The sequence below is a fragment of the Palaemon carinicauda genome, chromosome 44 (genome assembly GCF_036898095.1).
Source record: "Palaemon carinicauda isolate YSFRI2023 chromosome 44, ASM3689809v2, whole genome shotgun sequence".
Taxonomy (NCBI): Eukaryota; Metazoa; Arthropoda; class Malacostraca; order Decapoda; family Palaemonidae; genus Palaemon; species Palaemon carinicauda.
Genome location: NC_090768.1, coordinates 43,374,714 through 43,397,213, shown reverse-complemented (window position 1 = coordinate 43,397,213; position 22,500 = coordinate 43,374,714). Strand labels below are relative to the sequence as shown.

Below are 22,500 nucleotides of genomic sequence, written 5' to 3'. Positions count from 1 at the left end.
ATCGAAGAGCCATATTTCTGGCCATACAGAGAGAGAGAGAGAGAGAGAGAGAGAGAGAGAGAGAATTAAAAAATAATTTCTCTCTCTCTCTCTCTCTCTCTCTCTCTCGCTCTCACTTGAATCACAAACACTAAACTGAGAAGCAAACCACTAAGTACACATCGAAGAGCCATATTTCTGGCCATACCGAGAGAGAGAGAGAGAGAGAGAGAGAGAGAGAGAGAGAGAATTAAAAAATCATCTCTCTCTCTCTCTCTCTCTCTCTCTCTCTCTCTCTCTTTAATATCATAGTTCAATTTACCTATGTTGTGTAGAGAGAACCTCCCCTGGCTTAAAATGAAAAATGATATCAAGATGAAAAGAGCCAGCGCCACTTGATCGATACCGGTCCACCTCATTAATTGGGGCATTAATGAAGCCACTCCGAGGAATCTGTTCATCGCCGCTCGCTAATTAGATGCCATTTTACACAGTGGAGAGAAGTACAAAGATTTAATAATAATGGAAAAAGTGTCCTTCATGAAGTCGCTTTTCGGTCATTGGTGCCAGAGACGGTCGATTTCGGTGGCACTGATGTCTCGATAAGAAAGTTTGAGGGGGGCCGGGGTGTTAGGGTTGTAGTTTGGGGGAGGGATGGGGGGTGAGGGGGGACTCTTATCATTTTCTCGATAAGGGGGTACAAGGGTTGGCTATCTCTCCATCTCTGGACTTGTGTGTCCTCCATGGAAGTAAATTTAAAATTCCGGCTGACAAGGCTTCGAAAAAAGCCACATTTAACAGTCGCTGTATCACTGAAGTTCTGTCTCCGGAAACTTGATTCCTTTTTTTCTTATCAGTTGTGATGGGTGTGGGTGGGCGACTTGCGTTTCCAGATGGGAGGGTTGATGAAAATACCTCGGTGAATGACGAGGTTTATTCAATGAGAGAGATGAGAGAGAGAGAGGAGAGAGAGAGAGAGAATTCAGCTGATATGCAACACTAAAATTTTGGAGTTTCTTCACAACTGCCTACTCAAGAAAACATTGATTTTGTGAATAGAATAACATTGTTTTCATTAGAAGGAGAGAGAGAGAGAGAGAGAGAGAGAGAGAGAGAGAGAGAGAGAAAAAAATTCAGCTGATGGGTAACACTAAACTTTTGGAGTTTCTTCACGACTGCCTACCCAAGTAAAATTTATTTTGTGAAGTAGAATAACATTGTTTTCGATTAAAAGGAGAGAGAGAGAGAGAGAGAGAGAGAGAGAGAGAGAAACAGCTGATATGCAACACTAAAATTTTGGTGTTTCTTCACGACTGCCTACCAAGTAAAAATTGATTTTGTGAATAGAATAACATTGTTTTCAATTAAAGGAGAGAGAGAGAGAGAGAGAGAGAGAGAGAGAGAGAGAGAGAGAATTCAGCTGATAGGCAACACTAAACTTTTGGAGTTTCTTCACGGCTGCCTACTCAAGAAGAAAATGATTTTGTGAAATAGAATAACATTATTGTCATTTAAAAGGAGAGAGAGAGAGAGAGAGAGAGAGAGAGAGAGAGAGAGAGAATTCAGCTGATAGACACCACTAATATTTCGGAGTCTCTCCACGATTTCCTGCATTCAAGTCATAATCGATTTTGTGAAACAGACCATCATTGTTTTAAATCAAGAGAAAAATCTCATATGTTTGATTTCACGTTTGTTTCCATTCAAAAGAAGCGCCACTCTCACATGAAAGTCTGTATTCGCTAATTTCATATCTTTCTTCTACGTCTTATTCCATGCTAATTATTATTCTTGTTGACATCATATAGATACAAATTTTGTATAATCATATAAATTATTTAAAGGTTTAAGGTTTAACGGCTGCTCATGAATGGCAGAGGCAAGGGACAGTGACATTACCCTAGCAAATAGGACAATGCCCTAGAGATTGACCATATTATACTATACTTATGATCATCGCCCAAGCTCCCTCTCCACCCAAGCTAAGATCAGGGAGGGTTAGGAAATGGCTGTTGATGACTCAGCAACTAGACCTATAGCTCACAAAGATGGTAAGGTTGCAGCGATCAAAAGAATAAGTAGTTTGAGCGGGTCTCGAACCCCAGTCTGGCGTTCAACAGGCAAGAACGTTACCAACACGCCACCATAACACTTTGTAGCAGAATGTATATTTTCTTTATTTAAAGCGAGAACTATCATGGCAGACATTCCTGTCCCTGTCTGTAGTCCAGCTACAAAGTGTGACTGCTAAGAGTAGGGGACTCAAAGGCGAGATGAAAGCAACTGAGTACTGTATTATAGACACATCGAGTATATATACACACTAGGTCCCGGCTAGAAGGTCACAAAATACAATCATGCTATTCTTGTCCAACCGGCAACCGGTTCTGTTAACAGTTAACAATGAGAAATAGGCAGACAGGTTCGTGCAAGTTGCTGTCAGTGCGAGGGGAGAGCGAAGATACAAAGGATAATATATACAAAAAGGAGAAATGTCGTTACTATGTACGATCGTGTGACAAACGGGTGGTACAAAAGGGTTGTAACTTGCCCATGTTCAGCGGCCAATCTCTATACTTAGGTCGATTAAATACGGGAAGTTATGGCACCCATTATTAAAAAGAAAAGTTAAAAACATATTTCCTTAAAAAAAAAAACGGTAAATGTGGTAAGTAAATATCGTAACAGCTCTAATCTTTTTCAAGTCAAGGTCCACTATGGTTGGAATTTAGTACAGCCCTGAAGTAAAAAAATAAGATTTAGAGCAAAAGAGAAATAAGAGTATATTATTATTATTATTATTATTATTATTATTATTATTATTATTATTATTATTGTCATTGTTGTTGTTGTTATTATTTTTTTTATTATTATTATTATCATCATTATTGATATTGTTATTATTATTGTTGTTATTATCATTATTATTGTTATATTTATTATTATTATTATATTTATTATTATTATTATTATTATTTTTGTTGTTGTTATTATTATTATTGTTATTTTTATCATTATTATTATTATTATTATTATTATTATTATTATTATTATTATTATTATTATTATTATTATTATTATTATTATTATTATCAGCTAAGCTACGACCATGGTTGGAAAAGCAGGATGCTATAAGTAGCCCCTTGAGGGAAAGAAATAAAGAAATAGGTAGAATAAAGGGATATAATGTCAAGAGCAGGCAATTTGACTAATAAAACTTGTCAGTCATATGACATTTAAGATAAAGCTAGAATTTTATGTTAGGTGATTCCTTCAGATTGGGTGATCAGAGCTTATAGATTTATTGATGTCTGTAAAGGATTAGTTATTATAGTTACAAACATGAAATATGATGGTAGAGAAACCTATTAAAGTAATTGATCGTCGAAGTACCCAATAAAGTGAAAAGCCTCTTTGGCAATATTACTATTATTATTATTATTATTATTATTATTATTATTATTATTATTATTATTATTACTAGCCAAGCTACAACCCTAGTTGGAAAAGAAAGATGCTATAGCCCAAGGGCTCCAACAGGGAAATATAGCCCAGTGAGGAAAGGAAATAAGGAAATAAATAAATGATGAGAATAAATTAACAAAATCATTCTAAAAACAGTAACAGCGTCAAAACAGATATGTCCTATATAAACTATTAACAACGTCAAAAACAGATATTATTATTGTTATTATTATTACTAGCCAAGCTACAACCCTAGTTGGAAAAGCAAGATGCTATAAGCCCAAGGGTTCCAACAGGGAAAAATAGCCCAGTGAGGAAAGGAAATAAGGAGATAAATAAATGATGAGAATAAATTAACAATAAATCATTCTAAAAACAGTAACAGCGTCAAAACAGATATGTCCTATATAAACTATTAACAACGTCAAAAACAGATATTATTATTATTATTATTATTATTATTATTATTATTATTATTATTATTATTATTATTATTAGCCAAGCTACAACCCTAGTTGGAAAAGCAAGATGCTCTAAGCCCAAGGGCTCCAACAGGGAAAAATAGCCCAGTGAGGAAAGGAAATAAGTAAATAGATAAATGATGAGAATAAATTAACAATAAATCATTCTGAAAACAGTAACAGCGTCAAAACAGAGATGTCCTATATAAATTATTAACAACGTCAAAACAGATATGCCATATATAAGCAATAAAAAGACTCATGTCAGCCTGATCAGCATAAAAACATTTGCTACAGCTTTGAACTTTTGAAGTTCTACTGATTCAACTATCCGATTAGGAAGATCATTCCACAACTTGGTAACAGCTGGAATAAAACTTCTAGAATACTGTGTAGTATTGAGCCTCATGATGGAGAAGGCCTGGCTATTAGAATTAACAAACTAAATGTTATCTCTTTATCCGAAACTTGACTTCGACTTCAAATCACTGGAATCATCTCTAACAGCGTCTGACTTCGCAAACCTTCCAGAAGCCAATGGGGAAAGAACTTCCCTAAAGAACGAACATCCGTTTTTATGTGCGTGAAATACAGTGACGTTTCTGGGATCTCATCAGCAAAGGGAATCTTCCCCCCATTCCTTCTGTGTCTCCCTCTCTCTCTCTCTCTCTCTCTCTCTCTCTCTCTCTCTCATACATTCTGATGCTCCAACACTCCCTCTCCTTCCCACACAGACTCTCTCTCTCTCTCTCTCTCTCTCTCTCTCTCTCTCTCTCTCTCATACATTCTAACTCTCCAAAACTCCCTCTCCTTCCTATATTCACTCTCCCTACCACACATCTTCTCTCTCTCTCTCTCTCTCTCTCTCTCTCTCTCTCTCTCTCTCTCTCTCTCAAACATTCTCTCCTTCCTACACTCCCTCTCTCTCTCTTTCTCTCCCCCTCTCCCTGTTTTACGAGGTTCGCATTTTCTTAAAACTGTCAGATAAATGAATGACTTCCTAAGTTCGCAAAATTGAATTTAGTGTGGATGGGGAAAGGCCGTCGTTCTATAAAGTTATTAAAGTCACTGAATAGCCAAAGTAATGTAAAAGGCGTCCAGGTTTTCTTTAGTCGCACAGACAAAATGTCGCTGAAATAGCTGACAAGTTACTGAAATGTCCAAATTTATTTGGGTGATACTACCCTATTTTTCAATTTTATTCATTCCTGTTTATATAAGAATGAATGAACAGATATATATATATATATATATATATATGTGTGTGTGTGTGTGTGTGTGTATTTATAAATGGCAACACACACACACACACACACATATATATATATATATATATATGTGTGTGTGTGTGCGTGTGTTTATAAATGGCAACAAAATTCTAATCACGGTAATATATTGTTTTAAATGAGGACTGTTTGTACAAACTAGCTCGTCAATATTTTCAGGCATCAGTTCAAGACTAATAAGAATTTAGGTTAAAGGCAAACTTATTTTTGCGATATTTAGCGTGTGTAATTTTACATGTTCAATTCATTAATCAATAGATAAGTAACTGAGTTTGTTTTATGTACATGTGTATGTTTGTATTTTAAAGCATAAGTTGATTTCAGTTCGACTTCATTTGTTTATGATAAGAGAAGTCTGACATCACTCTTGGGACTCAGAAACATCCCTACATGGCGATCACCGACTTGGGTTCGAATCCCGCTCAAGCTCGATAGTTTCTTGTAGTTTTTGCAAACTTACCATCCTTGTGAGCTATGGATGGGGGTTTGGGGGAGCCTATAGGTCTACCTGCAGTTTCATCAGCAGCCATTGCCTAACCCTCCCTGGTTGTAGCATGGCAGGAGAAAGGCTTTGGCACTGATCATATGTATATATAATCAGCCTCTAGGTTATAATCCTGCTATCTAGGGGATTGTCACTGTCCCTTGCCTCTGCCATTCATGAGTGGCCTTTAAAATTATAAATTGTAAATGTTCACCTTGGGTATTTTTTTCAGAATATATTTCGTCTATTTCTTTTATGTCCTTGTTAGATTTATTTTCTTGTCACGAACTCCCTTATAACAGATTTTTTCAGTCCTAATTCTGTAATTCATTGTAACAATAAAGCCTGAGGAGCTTCGTCGAAGCATATGGAATTATTCATTTTAGCTTTTATTTTAATTTGTTTCTTTGACTTTTAAGTGGATCACATTTAATAAGGTTTGTTATGGAAATGAAATATGGATATTAAATGCGGATTAAAGGAAACTTTGGTTTATGAGGTGAACTATTTGCATGATACTTGTAACAAAAACTGAAATGTTAAGAAATGAAAAATTATTAGAAAAAGAGATAGAAGGTTTAGTATCGGATACTTTCTAGATTATTTGGTAATATGGAAAGAATGGATAAGAAAAGATTGGCCAAGAGACTGTAATACAGAGGTTTTAAGATGGAGGGGGTCCTGTGAGGAATAAGACTTATAAAGGTCTGGATAGATGGGGCGAATGAGGTATTGGAAAGAAATGACCTTAATATCTTAGTAGCATTTACATGCGTGCAGGATAGAGTTGATTGGTTCAGAGTGCATGAGAGGGTTAAACGTGCGACTGGTGGCTCTTCTGAGTAGGGATATGAAGGGCTAATAAAAAAAAAATTGAAATTAAGGCAATAAAATGTATTATCTCAAACAGTATTTTCCATACCGAAGAAGAGACGAGATGCCTAAGATTGTTAACGGAAATTATACTCTTTATATTCCTCAATTATTCAACTTATATATACATTCTGTGGCTAATGGAAAATATCTGCACAGGGGTTTCATCCACGATCGGGCATTTGAAGTTTAACTTTCTAGATATGATATTTAGTCTTTTTCTCTGATAATCATCAAAATAATCTATAATTCTTATTTTCTTTTCTGTTTCAGATTAGACTTGGTCGATATTGACATACCCGGAAGCAATCCCATCCCGCGAAGAGATATAAGGTGAGCTTAGCGAAATATTTTCCCCTTTTTTGACCGTCCTCTTGCAAATCCTAAGAAATTTATGACGTCATAATTCATTTATATCCTTCCTCTTCCAGTTCCTTCAGGGGATTCATGGGAGCCAAGGTTTTCGGAAAGCCAGTCGGCTTTTATCACCTTGCCTTTTTTTCGATGGACTTTTTTAACATTAAATATATTTTTGTTTTGATTTTCTTTAATTGGGGGAGCCTTTTACTTATATACATATCTATCTATCTATCTATCTATTTATCTATATATATATATATATATATGTGTGTGTGTGTGTGTGTATATATATAGATATGTATATATATATATATATATATATATATATCAATTCTCCGTCTGGATACCTTAATATGGGGAAAGAGTTTGTGTATCGCTATTATCAGCAAAGCTGTACTAGTCTGGGTCACCCATGATAAGTTGGTTTGTTGTGAGTGATCTTTCTAAAATCTCTCACCAAACCCACCACCCCCATCCTTAGTTCACAAGGATGGTGAGGTTGCAGCGATCAAAGAAACTAACGAGTTTTTGAGTGGGATTTGAACCCCAATCTGGTGATCACTAGTTAGGGACGTTACCAAATACGCCACCACAACCTTATACAAGTAATATATCCATCATTGCATTATACATCTTTTTCATGTTGTAGTGGGATGTATTGGCTTTAATCGTGCCAGTGTTGTTATTGTAACTATTATAGTCCATTTCTTTTAGCGATGCATATTTGCACCGACTCGCAGCGGTGCCCTTTTAGCTCGGAAAAGTTTCCGGATCGCTGATTGATTGGACAAGATAATTCTAACCAATCAGCGATCAGGAAACTTTTCCGAGCTAAAAGGGTACCGCCGCGAGTCGGTGCAAATATGCATCGCTAAAAGAAATGGACTATAGTTAAGAATTTTTATAAATTAGAGCGAGTTTCTTTATTTCATGTAGTTTGAAGTCTGTCCCACTTGAGTCTTTTTCAGTAATCAAAACCTAAAACGCAATAATTCTCTCTCACGAATCCCAAGATCAGAAAACTTCCAAACCTGCAATCTCCCAACTGATGACGATTGCCTTTCCTATCCCTTCATTGGAGAAACGCATTGCCTTTATGAACGGAAGAAACCCATCGTCTTCGGAAAGCAAACGTATGGCCACGTTGATCAAGCGAAGGAAGCCATTTGACTTGATGGAAAATCCCATAGATGATACAGGTCATCTTTTCTTGTGTCTCAGTGCTGACTGTGGATATAACAGTCGGGCAATCGGTTCCTATCAGGGCCATTCCCCCACCGGATATGACCGCCATATACATATAAAGCTGTGGATATAAAATGGCCGTCGGAATGGGGCATCAGCATCGGTATAAAGATCAAGGTGCTACGTAAAATCTATCCGGAAAATCATCACTTGATGGAAAGAGGGAATTTTTAGGTCGCCTCGTGAAACTGAGCATTGCATGTGATGTTTTTTTTTTTTTTTATTTTTTGCTTGGTTGGATACATTTATTTCAGTAATGAGCCGTTACCACAAAGAGTGGTTCTATAGTAAATTATATATATATATATATATATATATATATATTTATATATATATATATATATATATATATATATTTATATATATATATATATATATATATATATAAAAGAGAGAGAGAGAGAGAGAGAGAGAGAGAGAGAGAGAGAGAGAGAGAAATATATATGTGTGCGTGTAAATGTGTGTATATTCAAATATCCTGACTCTGATACACCTCCACAAGTGTAAGTATACCACATTCATCTGGTTGCCTTTTACTAGCAATCTCCTCCCACAACTACACAACTTTTTTATAACAAGCGCTTGGTCCAAACACCTTATCTTTGTTCAGGATCACATTACTTCTCGCCTATGAATCGTTTTATCTTCCGACCTACTTTCTCAATGAAAATTCTTCCATACATCTTTTTTGGCATACCAAGTAAAGGTATGTTTTTACAAGTCTTACAGTTACCTCTTTCATCTTTATGTTTATTTCAGAGAACAATTCTCTCAGTAGTAGTAGGTAGTAGAGAACAATTCTCTCAGTAGTAGTAGGTAGTAGAGAACAATTCTCTCAGTAGTAGTAAATAGTAGGTTGGCCAGGACACCAGCCACCCGTTGAGATAATACCGCTAGAGTTATTGGGTCCTTTATCTGGCCTGACAGTACTACATTAGATTCCTCTCTCTGATTATGGCTCATTTTGTCTCTGCTCACACATACACTGAATAGTCTGGCTTGTTCTTTCCACATTCTCTTCTGTCCTCGTACACCTAACAATATCGAAATTACTAAACAATTCCTCTTCGTTCAAGGGGTTAACTACTGCACAGTATTTGTTCAGTGGCTACTTTCCTCTTGATATGGGTAGAAAAGATCTTTAGCTATGGTAAGCAGCTCTTCTAGGAGAACGACTCTCCAAAATCAAGCCATTGTTCTCTAGTCTTAGGTAGTGCCATAGCCTCAGTACCCTGATCTTCCACTGTCTTGGGTTAGAGTTCTTTTGCTTGAGGATACACTCAAGCACCCTATTCTATCTTATTTCTCTTCCATTTTTTTTTAAATTTTATAGTTTAAATATTAAAGATTTATTTTAATGTTACTATTCTTAAAATATTTTATTTTGATTGTTCATTACTTCTCGTGTAGTTTATTTATTTCTTTTCCTCACTGGGATATTTTCCCTGTTGGATCCCGTAGGCTTATACCATCCTGCTTTTCCAACTAGCGTTGTAGCTTAGCAAGTAATGATAATAATTTAATTAAAATCCTTCCCACATCTGGAGATATCTTGCTCATACAATTCTTAGCAACTTTGTAACACATTCACCGTTGTTTCTTTTCTATACTATTTTTCCTGTTGGAGCCCTTAGGCTTATAGCATCCTGCTTTTCTAACTAGGGTTGTGGCTTAGCAAGTAATAATAAGGATTTAAGTAAAATCTTTCCCACATCTGGAGATATCTTGCTCATACAATTCTTAGCAACTTTGTAACACATTCACCGTTGTTTCTATAATATACTATTTTTTCCTGTTGGAGCCCTTAGGCTTATAGCATCCTGCTTTTCTAACTAGGGTTGTAGCTTAGCTAGTAATAATAATATTCTCCCTCGTAATCCTATCAAGTGGTCAACCTCTTATCCTCAACAATTACTTCCTCAAGTGTCCTCAAGACTACTTATAACTCCTTATAATGTAATTTTGCCTGTTGGAGCCCTTAGGCTTATAGCATCCTGCTTTTCTAACTAGGGTTGTAGCTTAGCTAGTAATAATAATATTCTCCCTCGTAATCCTATCAAGTGGTCAACCTCTTATCCTCAACAATTACTTCCTCAAGTGTCCTCAAGACTACTTATAACTCCTTATAATGTAATTTTGCCTGTTGGAGCCCTTAGGCTTATAGCATCCTGCTTTTCTAACTAGGGTTGCAGCTTAGCTAGTAATAATGATATTCTCCCTCGTAATCCTATCAAGTGGTGACATCTTTCCATGCAACGGTCAACCTCTTATCCTCAACAATTACTTCCTCAAGTGTCCTCAAGTCTCCTGTAACTCCTTCTTTTCTAACTAGGGTTGTAGCTTAGCTAGTAATAATAGTATTTTCTCTTGTAAACCTATCAAGTGGTGACATCTTTCCATGCGACGGTCAACCTCTTATCCTCAACAATTACTTCCTCAAGTGTCCTTAAGTCTCCTGTAACTCCTTATAATGTAATTTTGCTTCTTTCTCATCGGTCTTTCTCTCCTGTTGTTTCTTGAGGTTCAAGTGCTCATTAACTTTGCTGTCTCCCTTTTCCTATCCCCTACTCTCTTCCGGATACTAAGGAAATGGAATCTTAATTAGTTTTTCTGTAACACGTTGGAGGTTATAAATAAGGTTACGGAAATTATGCCCCCTTTTTTATTTGTTCTAAACCTTTTATTTTTTAACTTTTTTATATTTAATGTCCGTATAATTTAAAATGCATATAAAGTTACCACAAAGTTTATTATACTACCAAGCAGCATGTCGTTGCATGTGCTCTTTAATTAGCGTAATTTATAGCTTCATTTGAAAGCAGAATAATAAAGGATGTGGCAAGGCTGCTTTTCGGTCCTAACAGAAAAGCGACGTGAATGTAACTGCGTTATTCAGACAAGATAACAAGCTTATCTACAAACAATAGAAGCAATAATTACATAAAAAACTTTAACATGAAACATGCAATAGCAAGCTTAATCAGGGTTTTCTATTAGCAGTGTGGGAGATAGCAAGAGATAAAATAAATGCAATAGCATTACAGTGTATGAGCGTGTATGAAATGCATGTGCGTTACGTGGCTGCTCCCTAAAGGAGACACATGTGAAATAGGGTGCCCTGCCCTAGAGAGGCGATCTGTCGGTGGGTCATCCTGCAGGAGATACCCAGGTTTTAGGCGATCAATGGAGACCCAGTCTTCGTTGCAAACAATTTTTAATTAAGAAAGCCTTCGATTTGCGACGGATAACGAGGAAAGGGCCCGTGTAAGTGGGTGTTAGCGGTCGCTTACAAGTGTAGGTGAACACAAGGACGTGTTGTTATGTTTAAATCTTTCGATATGTGTTGCTTTGCTGCATCTTATGGAAAGCCCTTGGATACGATGGAATAACTGCTGATACTGGCCGAAAATGAAGTGACTCTCAGATTACATACAAGTAAATTTCCCCTCTAGGTGATGTAGGCACTGGAGATTGATGGAGGAGGGTGCAGACGGAAAAAATATTTAGCAGGGACGACCAATGGGTCGCCATATCCCATTTCAGCTGCCGAGACATTCAGGGCGTCCTTAGGAGTGGTCCTTATTCCCAGGAGGACCCAGAGAAGCTGAGTAAACCAATTGGATTCCTTGCAGCGGGACATCAAAGCTGCTTTGAGGGTGCGATGAAAGCAGTCAACCATTCAGTTGGCTGCTGGAGTGTATGCGGTTGAATGATGTAGGGTAATGTCCAGGAGATTCGTTGATAATGCCCACAATTGAGAGGTGAATGTGGTACCCCTGTCAGAAGTAATATGCTCAGGGATACCAAATCTCGCTATCCACCCAGAAAATAAGGTGGATGTTGCAGTTTGTATGGGTATGGTTTCAGGCCAACGAGTGGAGTGGTCAATGCTGGTAAACAGGTAACCCGTGTTCTTGTTTTGTGGTTAGGGTACCTACTATTTCGTTGTGCATGTGGGCAAAACGACGCTGAGGGATAGGTGCCCAGTCCTGAATTCACGTGTCAATGTACTTTTGAAATTTGGCATGAAGTACCGGCGCGGACCCAATCCATAGCATCCTTAGTAATGCCGTGCCAGATTAACTTCGTCTTCAATAGCTGCACGGTAGTTTTTTCTATTATCAGTGCGGGAGAGAGCTAGCGATAAAAATACCAATAACCTTACATTGTATGAACATGTATGAAATGCACGTGCCTTACTAGGATATCGATGAACTGGCTGCAAATAAAATAGAATATCCGTTTCTTATACTCTTTTATTTTTAATCGAGTGATCTGTCAATTTAAACAAAATCAGATATCGTCTTTTGCCTCTTCTTAATGTTATTATTATCTGCCTTCAAGGAAATTTATGTCCCACTTTATAGCTTAAAGATAAGAACTCGGTACGGTACAATTCATCACTTCGCGAATATTTTACTTTATGATCACCACATTATGTGCAAATATTCATACATAACTCTTGAAATTTTTTTTTTTTTTTCGGTATTTTGTTATGGTAATTGAAGTATGTAATTTTTAGATAGATTGAAATCGGTGTCAATTGGAATACGATTCAAAAGTCTTAGCTCTTGGTCACAAACTGGTTTTATAACATTTTATCATTCATTTTGGTTTGATAGAGAAATAATTTTTAGGTGAATTATTGCGGCAATAACATCCCCTTCTCTCGACCTCTTCCATATTCTGTGCACTCTCTCTCGCGAAAATTCCAAATTTATCCCTGGCCTCTCTCAGTTAGCGCGGACCAGTGATTTAGCTTTTCATGGTATAACTGTTCCATGTTGTTCTTTTTGCTGTTCCTAAGTTATTGGATGAATATGTTTCAACGTTTATCTTATTAGTAAATTATGGAAACTTCTTAACCAACCGTAAATCCGACTAAAGGAATCAATTATTGAACTGTTAAAGTACGGTTCTAACGTCTAATATATATATATATATATATATATATACACACATATATATATATATATATATATGTATATATATATACATATATATAAATATATATATATATAATATATATATAGGCTATATATATATATATATATATACATATATATAAATATATAAATATATATAATATATATATATAGGCTATATATATATATATATATATATGTGTGTGTGTATATATATGTATATAATTTCAAGAGACAATTCCCATATTAAGACATTCTAGACAGCCGATGCGGAGAAAATCCATCGGCTCCTTTATTTTATTTCCAAAGATGTCCGATATATTTTCTCATCAGCTCAATGCGTTCTATTATTCTGATGTCCAAAGATGCACTTTTCCAGATGAATGTTGGTTATTATCACCTTGCCGTTGCAAAATGGTAATAAGAGTTCCTAATTGTGATTAGTCTAGGATTATGTACATCTATGTATTGCTTTCTAAGGTTGTTGGAAAGTCGGTATTTTTACATTTAGGCAATATCTCTATACAGACATTTACTTCATGACTGTTAGTGGATTAGTATAGAAAAATTAACCTTTTCGGATTTATGTTGCAGATTTTACTAGTATATATACATCCAAGTTTGTTCAAACAGATATTGGTGCTTTTGACTTGGGTAGCTGCTTCTTCCTCTTCTTTGTCTACATCTTTTCCCCCTTCTATGTGGGGTCGATGTTTCTGGTCAGCTTTCTCCATCTACATCTGTCCCACACTTCATCACCGGTTAATCCTTTTGATCGAAGGTCATCCTTGATACAGTCCACCCACCTCTGCTTTGGTCTCCCTCTTCTTCTCGTTCCCTGTACCTCCATTTCCATCCCTCTCCTCCCAATATACTGTTCATCTCTTCTCATGACATGACCATACCACCTCAGTCTACTTTATTGGATCTTATCTAATAGTTTTCTAACTCCTGTGGCACCCATAATTACCTAATTCCGTATCTTATCTCTTCTTGTCACCCCACACATCCATCTCAACATTCTCATCTCTGGCACATCCTTCTGCAATTTATTTAATATAATTTTGGGAAGTTAAAGTATGTACTCCGTCTCAGTTGGGACCAACAACTAAATTATTGTTGAGGGAGTCTTTTTGTGATATTAAACCTTCCTTGTCAGAGTGGGGATACCTTAACCTGGTGAAAGAGTTTTGTGTATCGCCATAATCACCAAAGCTGTACTAGTCAAGGCCTCCCATACAAGGTTTGTTTGCTGTGAGTGATCAGACGAAATTATCCCACCATCACGTCTCCATAGCCAGCGTGGTGAGGAAAATGGACAAACCCCCAGACTTGACTAAGGACATGTCTGAGGCATTTTTGCTGCAGTGGATTAGAAACGGCTGCATTTGTTATTGTTTGAAATACAGTATGAGTTGTTCGGTGTGTTGCGGATGACTTTATTTTCCCTCTGAACGTACGACTTAGCCTAAAGGGTTGTGGTGGCCTATTCGAAACGTCTCTGCCTGGCGATTGCCGGATTGGGATTCGAGTCCCGCTCAAACTCAATTGTTTCTTGTAGTGTCTGCAACCTCACCATCCTTGTGAGCAATGGATTGGAGGTTTGGGGGAGCCTATAGTTCTACCTGCTGATTCATCAGTAACCATTCCCTGGCCTTCCCTGGTCCTATCTTGGGTGGAGAGGGGGCTTGGACGCTGATCATACGTATATATGGTCAGTCTTTAGGGCAATGTCTGGCTTGCTAGGGCATTGTCACTGTCCCTCGCCTGTGCCATTCATGAGCGGACTTTAAACCTTAAAGGGCGACTATAGATGGGTTGAGCTCAGAGTACCCGTTCTCGTACTTTTGTCTGTTAAGGTTAATTCCTTTTTATACTTATTTGATGACATGACAAAGATAAATTATTGGAAAGCATCGCATACTAATTACTAAGAGGGTTTTAGATATACTGATTGTCACTATAGTCCATTTCTTTTAGCGAGGCAGATTTGCACCGACTCGTAGCGGTGCCCTTTTAGCTCGGAAAAGTTTCCTGATCGCTGATTGGTTAGAATTATCTTGTGCAACCAATCAGCGATCAGGTAACTTTTCGGAGCTAAAAGGGCACCGCTGCGAGTCGGAGCAAATCTGCCTCGCTAAAAGAAATTGATTATAGTCATTGATGTTCTTCTAATATTGACGGAAATGATGTTTTAAGTGATCATTTACTGTTCTTTGGCGACGGCTTCAATATTTGAGGTTTTTTTTAGTCCCTTGGTCATTAGTCTTTCAGCAGTTAAAAGATGTATAGAGCAGGGACTGGTGTTTTGTTTCCGCCTGTGTTAATTTATAAAGGTGAGAGAAATATGTCCTTTATTCACAATTTAGATTTTTTTTTTTCTGTGAAGTCTATGAATTGTAAAGAACGTTGTAAGCACTGCGTTTAGAGAAATTCAATTTTAATTTTTCTGAACCCTTTAAATATTTTAAGGGTATTTAGTTACATAAAGTAACTACTCTATACATAGCTTTTTTTCCAAACTGCATTTTGAAAGTGGAATGTACTGTCTTACGAAAACTTATGATTATATCTTGATTTAGAGAATTTAAAGCATAATGATTCAATATATCATTTTTGGATTATCAGTAAATGATTCAGTAACACGCACAATAGTAGAAATTCAAGATGGGCAAAAATTTTGGTACTTAAAATAATATTCCATCGAATCGCTTGAAAACGTTTTATTTTCAATAGCTTTGGGGTATTTTGTATAGTATTTTGAAACTTTAAGTGCAATCCCTAGCCTTTAAAAAGTTCAAATCGAGGCTCAGTATTATAGTATTTCCGTGTTTTTTTTTTCATTATATTCAAAATAATATTTACAACTATTTAGATAATGCAGCTGTCTTTTAGAATATTTGAATTATAATTAATGATAATTGTTTTCATTACATGGTTCCTTATGATAAATATTTTTAATTGATTATTTCACCCCTTTAATCTGAATTTCCTGTAAAATTCTCTTTTCAAAACATTATTTTGAACTATTTAGATAATGCAGCTGCATTTTTAAATCGCATTTTAGTTATTATTTATAATTGTTTTCATTGCACTGTTTTTATGATCAATCTTTTTCATTGATTTTTCACCCTTTAATCTGAATTTCCTGTAAAATTATCTATACAAAACATTATTTTGAACTATTTAGATAATGAAGATGCATTTTTATTTTTGCATTTTAGTTATAATTTATAATTGTTTACATTACACTTTCTTATGATCAATCTTTTTCATTGATGATTTCTCGCCTTAATCTGAATTTTCTGTAAAATTCTCTTTTCAAAACATTATTTTGAACTATTTAGAAAATGCATCTGCATTTTATATGGCATTTTAGTTATAATTTATAATTGTTTACATTACACTGTTTTTATGATCAATCTTTTTCAATGATGATTTCACACCTTAATCTGAATTTCCTGTAAAATTATCTTTACAAAACATTATTACCTCCGCCAGGAGGTTATGTTTTCGGTTCGGTTTGTTTGTTTGTTTGTTTGTCTGTCTGTCTGTGGACAACGTAGAGGCCACATTTCTACACGGAATCACTTCAAACTTGGCCAAGTAGTTCCCCAATGTGTATGGAAGAACTGATTAAATTTTGGTCAAGGTCACCCCAAGGTCAAGGTCACAGGGGTCACTGGTGTCACTATGACATAAGTGGCCATATCAAGAGACAGAAATAAAGCACTGACTTTTGCATAAGCCAACAGGGAAGTCCTAGTCCAGGCGCAACCCATGGGTGATGTTCAAATTTATAAAGGTCAAAGGTCAAGGTCATATTGGTGCATTATATCAATGTCATATTAAGTATCAGTGGCAAATGAACAAAGATCACTTGAAGGTCAAAAGTCAAGCAGGTCACTTGAAGGTCAAGGTCACGTGAAGGTCAAGGTCACGTGAAGGTCAAGGTCACCTGAAGGTCAAGGTCACGTGAAGGTCAAGTACATTTGAAGATCAAGGTCACTTGAAGCCAAGGTCATGTGAAGGTCAAGGTCACGTGAAGGTCAAGGTCACTTGAAGGTCACGTGAAGGTCAAGGTCATGTGAAGGTCGAAGTCACATCAATTCATGATTCTAGGACATATGGCGCTCTAGGTCACCTTGGCGGAGGTATGTCCTCTACGAGGACCATGTCCGCGTTCAGGACTTGCTCACTTGTTTTGAACTATTTAGATAATGCAACTGCATTTTTAAATGGCATTTCAGTTATAATTTATAATTGTTTACATTACACTTTATGATCAATCTTTTTTTTATTGATGATTTCACACCTCTTCCTGTGAAATTCTCGTATTTTCAAAACATTCTTTCCTGCAAATAGGATTCCTTAACGCAACAAGAGGTGCCGGGAAGGCTTTTCACCCGCCCACGATTGCATATATGTAATAGCGCAGGGGATGGGCGTAGCATGGGCAAGGCATTGGGGTAAGGGGTGGGGCGTGTTTCCGGATATCTGGAATCGTTTGATTAGAATGGGAATTCAATCACTCCTCCTGCTGTGCTTTGAGGTTTCTTCCCCCATTTATGGGGCGTCGTATTCAAGTGTTGCCTCTCGGCACTTCAGTAGTGGCTCCCATATGCTCTCACTGGGAGCGAACAGATTGTCCCTGTTCGGTGGCATTCATCCTCTCTCTCTCTCTCCAACTGTACCTCGTCAAGCAAGTCTCCATACACAGTTGAAATTATATCAGTGAAACCCGGCGTGTATTTAGATCCTCCTGTCGATCAGTATTTATGCAACTTTTATCTTATCATTGCATCTTCTTCCACACAATTGAAAGAATTCTAATAGAAACTTTGAACATCCACAGATGTACATAAAAATATATTTTTTTTTTATTCAAAGTCTCTCTCTTCGTCAGTGTGTCTGTCATGTTTGTCCTATCAATGCAATTTCTTCTCATCATTTATTTCCTTATTTCCTTTCCTCACTGGGCTATTTTTCCCTATTGGAGCCCTTGGGCTTGAAGCATCTTGCTTTTCCAATTAGGGTTGTAGCTTGGCTAGTAATGATAATAATAATAATAAACGTTTGAAGGGATTTCAGTTGAACTTATCTTCGGAATAACAGAATGGGTCCACTAAAAATTGCAAAAGTATCAGGGGAAGAAAGAAAAGACTATGGATTGACGAACTAAGAAAATTTGCGTGTGTGGATTGTCCTAGAAAGACCATAAACATAAGCCATCATCCATAGGTGTGATTGAATGAATATTGGCCGATTGTCTGACCATGATCATTACTGTCACACTTGCGTGTAATTGAAACTCCTCTGTCTTTGATGAATGAATATGAAAAGTCTGTAGAAAAGTGAACCATTTTGCCTAGATTTTTATGAATATCTGTCAATTCGTTAATCCATCCATCCGTTCATATCAGTTAGCCTGACATGCTTTCTTTTCATCGTAATTCCTCAAAAACGGGTTGAGAACTTAATTAAATTTGATACAAAGGTAGACATGCATGAAGAGAAATCGTACATATGACTATGTTTTCCTCTTTTTGATTGCCATCACAACTTCGCCTACGTGGGATAAAAGGATCTCTGTCAAATTTGATATTTAGTCTTTAGCTGAATGGGAGAATATCTGTTCCAGATCCTACAGTTTTTCATTTAAAGGTGTCTGGTTTTACTTCCAGTTCTAGCAAATAGATGCTCACCAGGACGTCAGCTGGGCAAGCCCAACCACCCACTGTGGTGCCCTACCACAGCAGTGGCCTCCTCAGTAAACAGCGTAAACTCATTGCCCCGGGCAGGGATCGATCTGCTGCCATGCGAATGCTAGGCGAACCTGTTACCACTGTACTAGCCAGGAGGCTAGTGTAAATTAAATCATAAATTTTGTTAACAAATATGCGATATATATTTGAAATCGAAAATGCAAATTTTAATAAAGGACTAAAAAAAATACCAATATTAGTGACTTAAGCCTATGCCCATGACTTAACCACTAACCATAGCTGTTTTTATACTTTTTCCACAAACGTTATGTGGGGAGAAGATTGCTGGTCGTATATCCTATCACAAAGACTATGAAAGAGGTCTTCAATGATCCATCATTGGGCAGCGTTCATAGAGAAAGTTAGTCGGGAGCCCTTAGAGGATAAGTATTGCACTATCAAAACTTATGGAATACTTGTCTATATGAAATTAAGTTGCTTCTTCCATCAGGTTTGGATTCATAAAAAAACTCGCTTTGGCACACACACACGCACACACACACACGCACACACACACACACACACACACACACACACATATATATATATATATATATATATATATATATATATATATATATATATATATATATATATATATATATATATACACATGCACACATACTGTACCCAAAACGTCTTTTCCCTTTTGGGACAGATGGCACAAGAATGGTGCAGTCTCCCGATATCTCAGCAAATCTTGAGGGGTGAGACTGCTTGCCCCACACCATAGAATGTTAATACTCATTTACAACTGGGTATTTTAATATGAGTCACGCTGGTAGCGATCCACGAACACAGCTAAAGTTATTGGGGCGCAGCAATACTTTGCCAAATTGTTCATTTAGGATGATAAAATCCTTCAAAGGTGGAATTTGGGTGATTATACCTGTATTTAGTCTGTTAAAACAGAACATAGTTCTCTAATCAACTCGTAGCATTGTTTTTACAGTCGGTCTTATTATTTCGGCAAATTACCGAGGAGCAAACATATGTTTGTGCATTCAGGATTAATTGTAACTCTCTGCCCATAGTTTCGTTGATATTTTTGGCAATTTTTTCCCACTTTGAGGATTTTATTTTTCTTTATTTATAATAAGTAAGTCCCTCAGTATTTTCGTTACCAGCTTTTAGCAATTTCTTTAATTTTTAGCAATTTTTGTCCACTTACACGTTTTTTTTTTTTTTTTTTTTTTTTTTTTTTTTAGCAATATTTGTCCATCCATAATTATCTTAATATCAGCATTAAACGACCTATATCATGATTATCATCTCCTACACCTATTGACGCAAAGGGCCTCAACGACCTATATACAATACATTTTTACACAATATAAAGAATATCGAGTGACTGAGAAATTCACTTTGTTTTGAATCCTGCACCGTCACTCCTATGAGTGATATATGGGACTCCCGTGACCGATATATTAACTCCTTTGAGTTATTTCCTTATCTCGCGAGACATTGGCACTCTTATCACGAATTCATTTCCATCTTTACGATCCACTCGCGGATATTTATAGCCCTCTCCCTCGTGGGTTTCGTTATCGCTGTGCTTGGTCTTCTGCACGAAACGAGACCACTATTTCGCGCGGCCTTTTTGGCGAGTGATTTTGCGCTGCTTTTTTCTTCTCCTCTTCAATGCTCATTTATGTGGTAGCTTCTTTGGGGGTTGCTGAATATAGTCGACTCTCTCTTTTGAACCTTAAACCTTTATGAACACATTTTCGTCCCCATAAAACGAACTCGGTTAATCTGCAACCATAAAATTATTTCGCTGAACCTGACGATATTTCGCAATATATCTTATTAGTGTATCTGAGCCGTCAAAATGACGTCTAAATATTTAGATATATATTCATGTACAGAGTGAACCCTTCACGAACCCACCCCCTTTTTCTTTCCTAATTAAAACCCTTTTTACTTCTTAATAATACTTTTCTCCATTAAACTATTTGATGTGATTTTTTTCGTTGTCACGTATTAGTAAGTTAAACACACAGCAACAGCAACAAAAACAGCCGTTTTTAGTCGCACGTCCTTTTTGGCGAGTGATTTTGCACTGCTTTTTTCTTCTCCTCTTGAATGTTCATTTATGTGGAAGCTTGTCTTGGGGTCACTGTTGATATAGTCGACTCTCTCCTATATATTTCTTAATAATACTTTTCTTCATTAAACTATTCGATATGATTTTTTTCGTTGTCACGTATTAGTAAGTTAAACACACAGCAACAGCAACAAAAACAGCCGTTTTTAGTCGCACGTCCTTTTTGGCGAGTGATTTTGCACAGCTTTTTTCCTCTCTTCTTGAATGCTCATTTATGTGGTAGCTTCTTTGGGGGTTGCTGAATATAGTCGACTCTCTCCTATACATTTCTGAATAATGCTTTTTTTTCATTAATCTATTTGATGTGATTTTTTTCGTTGTCACGCATTAGTAAGTTAAACATACAGCAACAGCAACAAAAACAGCCGTTTCTAGTCCACTGCAGGACAAGGGCCTCAGACATTTTCTTAGTCATGTCTGGGGTTTTGACGGTTTTCATCACCACGCTGACCAGTGCTGCTTGGTGGTGGAGGGAGGTTTTCGTCTAATCGCTCACAGCAAACCAACCTAGTATGGGTGGCCATGACTAGTACAGCTTTGCTGATCACGGCGATACACAAACCCTTTCACCACTCAGGTTAAACATAATGAAGTTAAATGCTTCGCCCGAAGATTTTTTTTTTCTTAAGTGACACCATATCCAATTCTGGTTGGTCAATCTTAATGTCGTTATAGAAATTTGTAAATCTAACATTCTATAAATCTATTTATGAATCATAGATTTTTTTTTTCTATTTTACTCTTATTCAATTTTTATCTATTCCATTTTAAGTGTTCGATATAAACCAAGTTAACGGATATAATGATGAAAAGTGGAATAACCAGAGGTAAATCTCATCATGATTTAGTCGAAGTAAATGTTAAGATAAATATAGTTGCAAGCTGGAGAGGAGAGGGTGAAACGTAATGGGAAATTCATTAAGGCATATGATTTGATTAAGATGTGGGATAAGCGTGTAAGTTGAAAATTGATGAATTGTGGCTTAGTTTTAAGGACCTTATAGGGAAAGGAGTAAATGAAGCTTTTAAACTCCTTGGTGGAGTGATGGAAGACAATATGGTGCGTTTAATGTTTGGGAGTAAAGGAAATGGGAATAAAAACAGCCTATGGTGGACTGAGTAAATTAAATTTCTAGTGAAACAAAAATTATATTATTTCAGGTTCGGTTACATAGCAGAAGAGAATATCATAGCCTCTGTATCATGGTCTTTCACTGTCTTGGGGTAGAGTTCTCTTGCTTGAGGGTACATTCGGGCTCACTATTCTATCTTATTTCTCTTCCTCTCGTTTTCTTTTCTAAAGTTTTTATAGTTTATATATGAAACATTAATTTAATGTTGTTACCATTCTTAAAATTATTAGTGTATAATTTTAATCGTTCATTACTTCCCTTGTAATTTATTGTTTGCATATATCCTTCCTCACTGGGCTATTTTCTATGTTGGAGCCCTTTGGGTTACAGCATGCTGCTTTTCCAAGTAGGTCTGTAGCTTAGCTAGTAATAATAATAATAATAATAATAATGATAATAATAATAATAATAATAATA

General features: G+C 36.5%; 1 protein-coding gene across 2 annotated transcripts in view; it reads left to right on the top strand.

The window, feature by feature from the left end:
• LOC137634513 (uncharacterized) overlaps positions 1-22,500 on the top strand; it is a 233,168-nt gene that overhangs the window by 119,724 nt on the left and 90,944 nt on the right. For both annotated transcript variants that reach the window (XM_068366955.1, XM_068366954.1), the window contains exon 2: positions 6,822-6,881. The gene's annotated coding sequence lies outside the window, so the exon portion shown is untranslated. The remainder of the gene's footprint in view (positions 1-6,821; positions 6,882-22,500) is intronic.